The sequence below is a fragment of the Equus przewalskii genome, chromosome X (assembly GCF_037783145.1).
Source record: "Equus przewalskii isolate Varuska chromosome X, EquPr2, whole genome shotgun sequence".
Lineage (NCBI taxonomy): Eukaryota > Metazoa > Chordata > Mammalia > Perissodactyla > Equidae > Equus > Equus przewalskii.
This window is the reverse complement of record NC_091863.1, coordinates 71,425,627-71,440,713: the sequence shown is the minus strand read 5'-3', so window position 1 is coordinate 71,440,713 and position 15,087 is coordinate 71,425,627.

Sequence of the window (15,087 nt, the reverse complement as noted above, 5' to 3'; positions counted from 1 at the left end):
ATTTCCTTGCTTCTTTCTTCCTCTTCTGTCATCTTCCTTTGTGAGTGACTGATTTGCCAAAGTGATATGCTTTGATTCTGTTGCCTTTATCTTTTGCGTATCTACTATAGATCTTTGTTTGTAGTTACCTTGAGACATGCATAAAATATTTTATGGCTATAACAGTCTAAAAAACTGATTACAAGTTAACTTTTATAGCATACAAAAACTCTACCCTCTACTCCTTTTGTTCTTTTGTTGGTATCATGTTTTCCTCAATCTTCATGAATCTTGTGTCCTTGCATAAGTGCTTAAACATTGGAAGAAGCAGTCACATCTTCCAGATTTTATGGACTGACTTCATTAGTAAAAGCCCTTTACTTGCAGGACTTTACAGGCATGCTGGAGTGTACTGTGAACCAGGTCTAGTGGTATGAGGTGCCAAGTGTGGAGTCATTTGGTGGATCCAAGTGCAGTGTGGGCAGGATATTTTGTTGACTCAGGCCATTGCAGTCCACAATGTTGATGACTGAATGATTCTTTTTTTTTTTTTAAAGATTGGCACCTGAGCTAACATCTGTTGCCAATCTTCTTTTCTTTTTCCTTCTTCTTCTTCTCTCCAAAGCCCCACAGTACATAGTTGTACATTCCAGTTGTAGGTCCTTATGGTTGTGCTATATGGGACACCACCTCAGCATGGCCTAATGAGTGGTGCCATGTCTGTGCCCAGGGTCTGAATCTGCTGAAACCTTGGTCCCCAAAGTGGAGCACGCGAACTCAACCACTCGACCACGGGGCTGGCCCGTTAACTGAATGATTCTTGGTAAGAGTTGCAGGGGATTTGCAGTGGCTTCAAGGGCTGTTGTGATCTTCAGCTGCATCTTTAGATTCATCAGCTAGGGATTAGTGCGGGCAGTGGTGGTGGCTGGAACTGGTGCTGTGCACACTCTCAGCTACAAGTCGCAGCTGCTGTTACCTGCGTAGTGTCAGAGGCTAGCCTCAGACCCATGTAGGGGCAAGGGATGGGGACAACAACAGGGGCCAGGGTCAACTGCAGGTGCACTAGCAGCTTTGGGGGCCTTGGCTGTTGGTGTGCACTTGTGTGGTTTCAGGGGCTAGTGGCAGGTGAACTCATGGCAGTTGAGGCTGGTGATGGGAATCAGGCCTTTGGTGTGCAGATGCACAATGCAGGGACTAGCCACAAGTGCATGCATAGCAGTGGAGGTAAGCTGAGGGCATCTAGGCTGGAGTCTTGCATGTATGCAACTGTAGAGGCTGGTGCTGGATGCTGGTGTGAATCTTGGCCTCCAGCAGAAGGGCATGGAAGAGAATGGTGAGGACTCAAGCAGCTGGCACCTGAGACACGAAAACCTCTGAAGGAAAACCTCAACCTTAAAATCTGTAGATGGTCGGTGATGGCTGCGCTGGCCATTGGTTTCTTCAATGGTAAGAGCTGCTGAGATCTTCTGTGGAGCAGTCTGCTAGGGTTCATAATGAGGTCCTCGGTGATGAAACCTGGAAAATCTGCAGCATTTGCAAGGACTGTTAAGGTCCTCCTCTCTGAAGGCTGCTGGGGTCCCCTGCAGAGCAGGCCACTGAGAACTATGGTTGCTCCTATTTGCATGGCCGATACTGATAGCCCCTGCCCTTCTTCTTTGTTCCTAGACATTTCTGTATGTCTTAGTTTTGCTGCTCTCTGAATGGAGTGAAACCAAATTGAATCCTTTGCACAGTGCCCCAAAAGACTGGGGAAGCTGGTTGTTCACCCCTCTCTCCTTTTCCCAGCGAGGGGATCTCTTTCAGGCTGTGGTCCCTCTTGTTGCTAAGCAGTGCCAGTCTGGGGGATGGAATAATGCAGAAAAAATGAAACTTTTCTTCCTCTTCTTTTTCCTCCACTGTGTTGCTGAAGCTTAGGTAGGCTCCTGAGCTCTCTCAGAGCTACTTTTCATGGATAGTTGAAAGCTGGTGTCTCCTAATTTGCCATCTTGGTGATGTCACTCCACTCCTCATTTATTTATTTATTTAATCACCTATATAAATATGGACTCATGGATATTTATTTTGTACTGTTGGTTAAAATCTAGCACTGTATTCCAGCTTTGACCATTGAAAATTGTTTCAATTGGTTCCTGTGTCCATTTGACAGACCTTGACATTGTGGATTTATATTGTCATGTACCCACCACTGGAGTATCATAGAGAATACTTTCCCTGCCGCATAATTATGCCTATGCTTCCCCTATTCAACACTTCCTTCCTCTGTCTGAATCCCAAGCAACGACTGACTTTTATCGACACTATAGTTTTGCCTTTTCCAGAGTATCATATACTTGAAATTCTGCAGTGTGTAGAATATTCAGACTGACTTCTTTCACTTAACGATATATATTTACAGCTCATCCATGTATTTTCATGGCTTAATAGCTCTTTCTTTTTATCACTGAATAACGATCCATTGTATCACTGTATCACAGTTTATCCATTGATATATTAAAGGACATCTTGGTGGCTTCTGGTTCTGGCAATTATGTGTTCCTTATACAATTATGTATGAAGCTATTATAAACATTCGTGTTCAGTTTTTTGTATGAGCATGTTTTCAAGTCAGTTCGGTAAATATCCAGAAATGCAAGGGCTGGATCATATGGTGCATTAGTCACAGTTCTCCAGGGAAACAAAAGCAATTGGATTTCCAACTGGTCCTATTTCTCTGGGGAACCCTAACTAATATATATATATATATATATATAATATATATAAATGTGATATTTAATATATTATAATATATATTAAATATATATTTTATATAATATATAAATATAATATTTACATGTATAAATATATTTATTATAAGGAATTGGTTCATGTAATTGTATAATCCGAGAATTCTAGACCCAGGAGAGCCAATGGTGTCATTCCAGTCCTAATCCCGGGGCCTGAGAACCAGGAGAACCAATGGTGTAAGTTCCAGTGTGGGTCTGAATCCAAAGTTTAGAGAAGACTCATGTCCAGCTCGGAGACAATCAGATAGAGAGAGTGAATTGTCCCTTCCTTTGCTTTTTTGTTCCATTCAGCCTTTCAAAAAAGTGAGTGAGGCCAACCCACTCTGGGAAGGGCAGTCTGCTTTACTTAGACTACCAATTCAACTGTTAATCTTATCCAGAAACACCTTCACAGACACATCCAGAATAACGTTTAACCGAATATCTGGGCACCCCATGGCCCAGTCAAGTTGACACGTAAAATTACCATCACATATGGAAAGATGAGGTTTATTCATATAAGAAGTTGCCAAACTCTTCCAAAGTGATAGTACTATTGTGCATTCTGACCCGCAATATAAAAGTATTATTGATGCCCTGCATCCTCACCAGTAATTTGTATTTTCACATTTGTTTCAGTCATTCTAAGAAATGTGAAGTGCTATCTTGTTGTCTAAGTTTAAAATTACATTCAGAATCTTTCCTATACTTATTTTGCATATGCTTATCTTATTTGGTGAGATATCTTTTAAAATCTTTTGCCCATTTGTTTTCTTATTGTTAAGGTTGAAAAGTTCTTTGTGTATTCCGGATACAAGATCTTTTCATATACGAATTTTGCTAATATCTTCTCCCAGTATATGGCTTGTCTTTTCATTCTCTTGATATTTTTCACAGAGAAGAAGTTATTTTAATAAAGTCTAATTTATCATTATTTTCTGTCATGGATTGTGCTTTTGGTGTTTTATCTAAAAACTCATCAACAAATGCAAGGTCACATAAATTCTCCCCTTGTTGTCTTTGAGAAATTTTATAATTTTACATTTTACACTCAAATCTATTATCCATTTTTAGTTTACCTACGTAAAAGCTATAAGGCCTGTTTCTAAGTTCTTTTTTTTTCTTTTGCATGTAGTTATCAAGTTATTCCACACTATTTCTTAAAAAGACTATCCTTTCTCCATTTAATTGATTTTTCTGCTTTGACAAAGATAGCTTAACTATTGTATTAGTTTTCTGTGACTACTGTGTTAAATTACCACAAATCTGGTGGACTAAAACAACAGAAATTAATTTCCTCACAATTCTTGAGGACGGAAGTCTGAAATCAGCGTCACTGGGCTGAAAAAGTTTCAACAGGGCTCTACTACCCCTAGAGGCTCTATAGGAGAATCTGTTCCTTGCTTCTTCCAGCTTCTGATGGCTGTTGGTGTTTCAGGCACATCACTGAAATCTCTGCCTGGGTAGTCACCTTGCTTTCTCCTCTTCTGTCTGTGTGAAATTACCTTACTACAAAGCTAGATGAATTTGTATTAGAGCTCATCTAGATAATCCAGGATAATTTCTCTATCTCAAGATTCTTAGTCACATCTGCAAATTTCTTTCCTGCCAAATAAGTTATCATTCATAAGTTCCAGGGATTAGGGTGTGGGTATCTCTTAAAGAACCATTAGTCAGTCTACCAGAATCTTCCCCTGGTCCCTAAAGGTTCACGTCCATCTTTTATGCCAAATACATTCACACCATTCCAAAATCCAGAAAAGTCTTAACCCATTAAGATATGGCATCAACTCAAGTCCAAAATCTCATCTAAATATTATCAGGTCAAGTTCCAAAATCTCATCATTTAAATCAGGTATGTGTGAGACTCTGGGTATGATGAATTCTACAGGAAAATTCCTCTCCACCTCTGGACCTCTAAAACTAGAAAATAAGTTACCTGCTTCCAAAATGCAATCAGAGGACAGGCATATGATAATAGTCATAAACATTCTTCTTCCAAAAGGGAGAAAATGGAAAGAAATGAGTAATTTGTCCCAAGCGATTTTGATGTCTAGCAGACCAAATTTCATTTGGTTTCAAGGCCTGGTAATAATCCTCTGTGGTTCTAGGCTCCATTCATTGTGCCTGTAGTTCTGCCCTCTCAGTCCACAGCTCCACCCTCTGAATTATTCTTCCTTTTTCTTCCAAGGTAGCAAACTTTTGCAGTGGTTTTATCAACATGGTATCTGCCTATGTAATTTTGGAAGTCTGACAGTATCATTTGTTTCCTCCTTTCTCTGTCCTTTTCAGTCTAAGTTGACAGTATTTCTGCTGATACAGCATTATCAAAAACCTTTTGGATTTCCTTTGTACACTTCTTGTCTAATGGCATGAATTCTCATGACAGAGCCCTCCACAGATCTTTCCTGGATAATTCCAGATATAGTTCTGGCTTTTGCTGAGATATGTAGAGAATATATGAGTAGCTTATCTAATCACTTCAACACTAGCAAAAAGTTATCAAGCCACACCATTGGCTTTCGCTCCAGAGTACACTTTTCTAACAGTGATTGTCTTAACTGTAGCATCTTTTCCAATCAGGATAGGCTGAGAATTTCCCAAATTATCAACTCCCCATTCCTATTTAATTAATAGATATTCCCTGAACTTAATTTCACATTTTACTATAAGCAGCAAGAAGAAAGCAGGCCACTCCTGCAGCTCATTCTTGGAAATCTCCTCAGCTAAACATGTAAGTTCATCACCTATAAGTTCTGCTTTCCACACAGTTGAAGAACACAATTCAGACAAGCATTCTGCCACCATATAAAAAGAGCAACCTTTCCTCAAGTTTCCAAAACATATATCTACTTCTGATTCCTCACAAGTAGTGCTTTTAACATTTATATTTCTATGTGATTGTATTATGATAATATATGCATTCTCTAAGATGATACATGCTTTCTTTCATGTTCCTTATTTCCGTCTGAGACCTTATCAGCAACATCACTAATGTACAGATTTCCACCAACATTCTGTTGAAGGCAAGACAAGGTTTTTATATTATGCACCTGAAAAATGTTCCAGGCTCTAACAGTTATCTAATTCCAGAGCCACTTCCACATTTTTAGTTATTTCTTGGAACAATGCCCCAATTTCAGGTACCCATATCTGTATTATTTTTCTGTGGCTGCTTTAACAAATTACCACAAATCTGGTGACTTAAAACAGTAGGAATTAGTTCTCTCATAGTTCTGAAGACCAGAAGTCCAAAATCACTATCCCTGGACTTAACTCAAGGTGTCGTCACGGGACATTCTATCCCTTACTTCTGCCAGGCACACAATTAAGAAGTCAAAAATTTGTTTATAATCCTTATAAACTTCTGATAAAGTGAGTTTATAAGCACAGTTTATAAAACTTTGAATGCAAAGAAACTTAATGGGTGATAAGAGCTGATTACCTTATTTTTTGTGGCTAATTATATACAAGAAAAGTGTTACCATTTTATCCATTCTTAAGTGTATAGTTTAGTGGTATTGCGTACATTCACATTGTGTGCAAGCAATACCACCATCTACTTTCAGAACTTTATCTTCCCAAAATGCAACTAATCCTGTACCCATGAAACAATAAATCCCTATTCCCCCTTCTCCCAGTCCCTAGTAGCCATTGTTCTCCGTTCTATCTCTATGAATTTGACTAATCTAAGTACGTCAAATAATTGGAATCTTACAGTATTTGTCCTTTAGTGACTGGCTTATTTCACTTGATGTAATGTCTTCAAGGTTCATCCATGTTGTAGAATGTGTCAGAATTTTCTTCCTTTTTAAGGCTGAATTATATGCCACTCTGTATAGGCCACATTTTTTCCGTCCATTCATCAGTTGATGGACATTTGAGTTGTTTCCACCTTGTAGCTATTGTGAATAATGTTGCTATGAACATAAATGTACAAATATCTGTTTGCATCCTTAGTTTCAATTTTTGGGGAATATACACCCAGAAGTGAAATTGCTGGATCATATGATAAGTCTTTGTTTAATTTTTGGGAAATGATTACTTTAATAAAATTATAATACATTTGCATATTATATAACTTCAGTGAAAATATTTAGAATTTACTGAAACATGAATAGACACAAATGGAAACTTGAATTTTATTTGATAAGCAGACTTTTCAAATCAATGGGGAAAATAAAAATTAGTCAATAAGTGGTGTCAAAACATAAAATCTATTTAAAAAAACGATCCTTATTTCATCATTCACATCAAAATAAAAGCCAAATTAGGAAAATGTTGAAATGAAACATTTGATACCTTTTGATTACTTGACAAAACCCTACAGGTGAATTTCTATATAATCTTGCAGAATTTCAGGATAATCCTGGAGAAAATACGCTTTTACGAATATGAGATACATTTACCAATGTTCACTAGTATCTGATTGTAAGCTTCTGGTTCCACAGTAGGGCTTTGCTTTCCTAATATCTTGAATTCAGATGTGACCTTGAAATTTCTTTGAACTGGAAAATATGAGTGTAAACAACTATAAAGGTTCATCTGGTTTTCAGTGTATTCAGAATCAGAGAGAAGATCCTTTGTTTCCTCCATGTGCCTAGTGGTTGGATTTCCCCTTGTTACCCTTCACGCTTTACTGTGCTTCTGTGTACTTATTTGAATATTGCTGTGGCATTTATTCTTAGATATGGGTTTGGTTTGTCTAAAGAAAAGTGCATTAAAAAGTTTGAGCGAGATAGGCAAGTAACCTTCTATAAAGGCTACATCAATAAGTACAAGACAGATGAATTAAAAAGCCTATAAAAATAGGAATTTAAAACCATACTTTCAAATTACTCGATTCAAATAAACATAATAGAAACTTAAAAATACTTCAAAATAAGTGGTAATTAAAATAACACATATGAAAACTTGTGGATTGTAACCAAAAATATACCAAGGTAAAATTTATAGACTACTCTATGTATTAGCAAATAAAAAGTTAAGCATTCAACTCAAGAAGACAGAGAACAATAGCAAAACTCAAGGACAACAGAGTAAAGTATATAATAACTGTTAAGAGAACAACTAAAGAAAAATGAAATTACAATGAGATGAAAAAAGACTCAAAGCTGATGCTTTGAATCAACTTACAAAGTAGGAAATTTTTTAAAAAATCTTTTGTCAAAATATATTACGAAAAAAATTTTTTTAAGTATTAAAAATATAAGAGAAGGAAAAATTGGGTCAGATTAGATGTTTTAGAATTAGGATACTATGAACAGCCTATGTGTTGGTAAATAAAATAAATAATTTTCTCAGTAAGAATGAGAAAATAAATATTTAACCATTTAATAAATTAAATCAATAGGTCGAAATCAACCTACTCTGTGTGCCGGTCTGTCTGTAACTATCATCTATCTACCTTATCTATCTATCTCTGTATCTATCTATCATCTATCATCTACCTATCTAGATTTTTTCTACTTGTTCTCAGCAGGAAAGTTTTTTTGGAATAACAAATCCTACCTTTGTCAGAGGGGAACTCTGCTTAGTAATATTTATATATTTTTCACATGTGCCTTTAAAAAGTTTTAACAAGCATTTTGCTAATTATTTTATTCCTTGATAGTCTTTTAAAAGTTCTTTGTTTCTAACTAATTTTCCTGAAAAAACTCAGAGCTCTTATTGTATTTTTCATATTTACCTTATGTAGAATCATTTTGAGCTTTTGGGGCACAATTAATTACTCAGTAGATTCCTGTTAAAAATTAAAACGATCATATTATCTGCAAAAATAATGGCATTTTGATACTGCTTTTTGAATATTTTGACTTCTAATTTCATCTTATTGCAAATGATACACCTCGCAGAGCATACTTAAATAGTAGATATCAGAGTTGTCATTCTTGCTTTCTCCCGATGTTAGTGGGGATGTTTTCATCATGATGGTGAAGATAGATTTTTTTAAAGAAAAAATACTTTCTAGTCTCTGTTTACAAATCCTTTATTTAAATCAATACTTGGTACTGTATCAAATATCTTTTCTATAACATTAAAAATATTATATACTTTTTCTCATCTAACTTTATAAGGTCAACAAATTATATCAGTGTTGGCAATAACATTAACTCTATTTGTAATGCAGTATTAAGCTTTGATCAGATTGATTGGATAGATTAGGTTTTAAATATTATATCCAAATTTTGTAGATATTATTTAGAAATGAAATTGGTTTATTGGTTGAGTTTTGCCATTATTAAAGCTGTAGTCTTATCAATTGAATACAGAAATGTTTAGTCTTTTTCTACATTCTTTTTTCTATATTCTGGAAACAGAAAAATTGGAATGATTCGTTCTTTAAGGCTTAAATATCATTTATCCATAAAGCTATTTTGCTTTAGTGTATTTTGTCGAGCAAATATTTTTGACAGTGTGTTGTGTTCTTTTATGATTACTGGATTATTATGATTTTCTTATTGTTACTGAATTACTTGGTTTTGGTTCCAAAAGTAGCTCTCAATTACATTAATTAACTCCAGAGTTTCTGGATCATTTTGCACTCTATTTCATTAATGTCCCTTTAATATTTTTTATCCTTCTAAATCTTGGGATTACGTTTTCTTTATGAAGATGAGCAATTTCACAAACATGAAGATATTATTGACTGTCTTAAACAATTAAATTTAGCAGTTGTCATTGCCCATGTTATCCCTAAAATCTCTTACAGTGGAAAATATAATGTTGAATGGAACTCGTCAATGTTTTAGGCTCAAACAAAGGTGAAAGTCTCAAGTCTATGAAATGGCATAATTCCATGTAAGAATAAAGTCTTCTTTGGTTCTTATCAATAAATAAATAAACCTGCTAGGTAGTGTTGGAAAAAATATTCAACAAAATATAATGTAGCATTTTGCTACACAAAAATCATTTTGACTTTGTTTTATTTTAAGGAATGTATGTATTTTAAGGAAAAAAATAGAGATTTGTTAAACTATATAAATGTTAGATAATGCGTCATTTGATGACCATTTATGATAAACCTAGTTAAACCAAGCAGACCATAGAAACTTTGAAATCTGTTAGAAGATTTTGAGTCGAGATCCCTTAAAAATCTGTAAAATTAAATAAACAAGTTTTTCTAAAATTCAATATACTTGACCAAAGCAGTCTAACTTAGGAGGTTTCAAAAATAAAATACTTTCACATACAAATCATTTTAGGGAAAAATGTACCTACAGTAATAAATAAAACTACCACTTCATGAGATAACATTTTAAAGTATTTGGCTTGGCTATGATTAATTTAAGAAGAATATGTATAGGCAATTTTTTTTCCATTATACTAGCAAACATTTATTGCTATATATATATATTTTTTTAATTTTCTTTATGAAATCTACACCAGCACATTACATAAAAACATGAAAAATGCAATTAAGACTTTGGAAAGAGAATGTTCAAGAAAAGCAGCCTGAGAATCTGAATATAAATTTTAGACATTTTTATTTTGACAATCAAACGTAAATTTGCATTTATGCAGTTCAGATTTCATGCAGGTTTCTAAATATGTAGCATCCAAATGTCTCCTTTCCATTTAAAATTCTTGCAAAATACATATTCTTGAGGTTCAATTATTTTATTCACTTTTGTCTTCTGCTCTTTGATTTGGCACCATAAAAATCATGAAAATTATTTCAGCTAGAGCAACTGTCCCTCCAAATCTCAGACAAGTTGCAATTTTAGCATAACATATCACTTGAATACAGATTTAAGTAATTCCCTATTGATCATTTCTATTATAATGTCACATTTTACTTAAAGTTGCTACACAGACAATGAAACACTGTCTATGAGTAATTTGAACATTTAACTGCATTGATTCCACTTTATAGTTACCATTATTCTGAAGATAAAATGGTTTTATAAGTAAAACAAAACAAACCAGCTCAACTACTATGTATCTTTTATTTTAGTTGTAAAACTAAATCAAGTAGAAGATTATACAATTATTTTATTTAATTTTTTAAAAAATATCTACAGATACAATTTTGTATTTGGAAAGATTGAAACATATTATCATACAACTTTCTAAGTTTGATTTCTAAAAGGAACATAAAAATGTCTTTATCAATACTCTTTTGAGTATGATGTTTTGATTTCCTGTGTTTATCCATTTAGGTTTTTATTAATTCCTCACCCTAAATTATGTATCTTTTATTCTGTCTCACATCATTTTATTTGTATGCACTTGAGATTATCATGTCTTATAAATCAGAAATGAATTTATTGATTTACTTTAGTATCTGTCTTTCCAGTAGACTGCAAAATCCGTGAGATCAAGGAATATTTTAGTACAATATAATGGAAAGAGCCTGGGCTCTGGTGCCAGGCTACCTGGTTTTTATTCCTAGATATACCACTTATTATACATAGAAACTTGGAAACATTATTTAAACTCTCTGTGCCTCACTTCTTCATGCCTAAAACAAAGATATAATGCATCTTCCTCAAAGAGTTGTGAGAATTTAATGAATATATTAAATGTATAGAAAAGTGTCTGACACAATGTAAGAACTATATGTGTTAATTATTATTGCTGTTGTAGTTTCAACTCTTTTCCCGGTGCCTAGTAGAGTGTTTGACACATAGCAAGCATACAATGAACATTTGTTGAATGAATAAATGAATAAGTAAATACATAGATAAACAGGGAGCTGGCCCCATGGCCTAACAGTTAAGTTTGCACCCTCCGCTTTAGTGGCCCAGGGTTCCACAGTTGGGATCCTGGGTGTGGACATGGCACCACTTATCAAGCCATGCTGAGGCGGTGTCTCACATAGCACAACCAGAGGCACTCACAACTAGATTATACAACTATGTACTGGGTGGCTTTGGGGAGAAGAAGAGAAGAAAAAAAACAAAGAAGATTGGCAATAGATGTTAGCTCAGGTGCTAATCTTAAAATAAATAAATAAATAGACAAAGAAATTTTATTTGTTCAGGACCGATAATACTATATCAATGATGCTGGTTTATTAAAGGATTGAAGCAGGTGAAACAGACATGTAAATTGGCAGTTATGTTATAAAATTACAAGAATAACAACAAAGGCCATACGATAACACATCAAGGGAGATACTATCCTGACCTAGAAAGACAGGGATGGTCTCTGGAAAAATACAGTAGTAGTAAAGGAGATGAAGAACCAGCCTAACACTGAGAGAACCTGGTTTCTAGTAACATTTCACTACTTTCTCTTTGGAAATTTGGCAAGGCCAATACATCTACTGGGCTTTAGTTTTCTGTTTAAAAAATAGGATTCTGACTGCCCTACCTAATTGAGGGAGAAAAGATATTGAAAAAGAGGAAATTCTTGTAAAAAGTCAAGATAAACTATAAATACTATGTAAGCATAAGGTTTCTTTTTTGCTGGTATAAATATTCATATTGCAAGAAAGTGCCTCAGCTGGCTGAACACCCACTACTCTTTCCTTTCAACTTTTGTTTTAAAAGCACTTTGAGTATGGTAATAGCGAGTGTTTTATCATTTCAGTCTAGTTGGTAATTTTGTCACTCTTTACTTCATTCATTTTTTTAGCTTCTTTTGGATTTGTCTTTATTAGAACTCTAACTCATGCAAATTGCAAAAGTGATTACCCTTGTATTTCAAAGTCTAAAATAAGAAAAGAAAATACCCTTTATGTTGTACAAAGGTAGTTATAAAGCAGAATGCTTGCCAGATGTGTTAACAGTCTATAATTCTTTTATAACCACATAAAAAACACACTTAGATAATATAGAATTAGTTTATACAAATCTGTGCGGACGTTTTCTGAAGTTTTTTCTAAGCAGTAAATACTTAGTTTCAGATAAAGGTGAAGTAGAAATTAAGATAATTTCAAGGCTCCAAACTCTCAGATAAGCCAAAGCCTTCTGCTCTGTTGACCTGGTGTTTGACACTATTTACCTTTCACATGAGTAATTTTATACGGCTCTAATTAAAAATAATCCCACACTTCTCGAAACACTTTTTTTCCTGATACCAAGTATTCAGAACCACATTTAAGGTCTGTGGATGCCAACTGAGTCTAGCAGTGAGAAAAATCAGTAGATAACAATTTGCCAAAGGGCAATTTTGCTCTCTAACAGCAAGCTTGGCACTGAAGTATAATTAGCCATTTGCGTCCATTCTTGTGTGTGTCTGTTTTTCTGTTTGCTTGTCTAGATGAGTTCACATCCTTCCTATTACAAATCACTATTTATTTTTTTACTAATGCTATATTATCATTATATTATATTAGTTCATTATATTGAAATGAATTTTAACAGTTTTAGAGTACTCTCCTATGTGGCCTCATGTATTTCTAAAAACTCATTATTAATATTCTTCTACATATTAATATACTAAACTTCATAGTTTTTCTAAATCACAACTGTTTGGATAGAAAACACTTTACATTACAGAAAATAAAAGATAAAAACACGTTACCTATAGAGAAGTAAAGATAAGAATTACATCTAATTTCTCATACAACACCATGCAAAAAAGAATAGTGTCAAGTGGAATATTTAAAATATTGAGAAAAACACCTAGGATTAGTTCTAAATGCACGTTGCAAACTCTAGGGGAATCAATAAAAATAAGGTCAAAATAAAAGACATATAACTGATATGTTAGGAAATGAAATAATATGGAATCGTATAAAATGCTCAATTAAAACCATAAAAGGCATAAAAAGAGTGGAAGACAAAGATAAGGAACAAAAACAAGGGTAATGATGGCTAGCGCAGTGGCATAGTGGTTAAATTCACATGCTCTGCTTAAGTGGCCTGGGGTTTGCAAGTTCGGATCCCAGGCACAGACCTATATACCACTTATCAGGCCATGCTGTGGTAGTGTCCCATATACAAAATAGAGGAACCTCTGTGGCAGAGATGTTAGCACAAAGCCAATCTTCCTCACAAAAAAAGGATAATGACTGGAAAATAGTAAAAAATATGGTAGACGTTAATCCAGCTATATCAATAATCAATTTGCATGTAAAAGCCCTCAATATACTAATAAAAACACAAAGATTGTCACAATGGTTCATAAAACAAGACCCAACTATATCTCGTCTACAAAAACCCATTTGAAATATAAAGATATATATTAAAAGTAAGTGAATGGAGAAACATCTACTATGCTGCCACTAATCAAAGGAAAATAGAGTTGCTATATTAACTTCAGACAGTAGAATTAAGAGTAAGGAAAGTTATCTAGGATAAAAAGAGGGGCATTGCACAATGAAAGGGGTCAATTATTCATGAAGACATAATAAATTTTAATATGTATGTGCTACCAACAAAATAAATGTGTGACAAAATAAATGAGAAAAAAACTGACAGAAACATAAGGGGAAATAGATGAATCAACTATTAGAGATGGAGACTTCAATACCCCTTTAAGAAATGGACAGATACAGCAGGCAGAAAACTAAACACATGATTGATTTCAAGAGCACCATAATCCACTGGATATAATTGACATCCATCAACTACTTCATCCAACAACAGCAGAAAAGAGCTTCTTCTCATGCTCATGTGGTACATTCACCAAGATAGATCACATTCTTGGCTATAAAACACATCTTAACAAATAAAAAAATAGAAATCATACAATGGATACTCTCAGACCTCAATGGAATTAAATTAGAAATAAATATCAGAATGATAGCTTGAAATTCCTAAAATACCTAAGGATTAAACAACAGATTTCTAAATAACACACAAGTCAAAGAAGAAACCTCAAGAGAAATTTTAAAGTATTTTGAAATAATTGAAAATCAAAATACAGTTTATCAAATTTGTGGGAGGCAGAAAAAGCAGTGCTTAGAGGGAAATTTATAGCATTGATTGTATATCTTAGAAAATAAGAAATATCTAAAATTAATAATCTAATCTTCCATCTTATAAAACTAGAGAAAGATGAACAAATTAATACCAAAGTAGGAAGAAGTAAAGACATGACACAAATTAGAGAAGATATCAATAAAATTGACAATAGGAAATCAATAGAAAATGTCAACAAAACCAAATGCTGTTTATTTGAAAAGATAAAAACAAAGAATAAGCCTCTAGCTAGGCTAAGAACAAAAGGGAGAGGAGGCAAACAACTAATATCACAAATGAAAAAGGAGACATCACTAAGATCCCATAGACAGTAAAAGAATAATAAAGAAATACTGTGAACAACTCAATGCTCACAAATTTGATAACCTAGATGAAATGGATCAATCCTTAAAGGACACAATCTGCCCAAAGTCACACAAGAATAGACAATCTGAATAGGCCTACATTAATTAAAGAACTGTAATCAATAT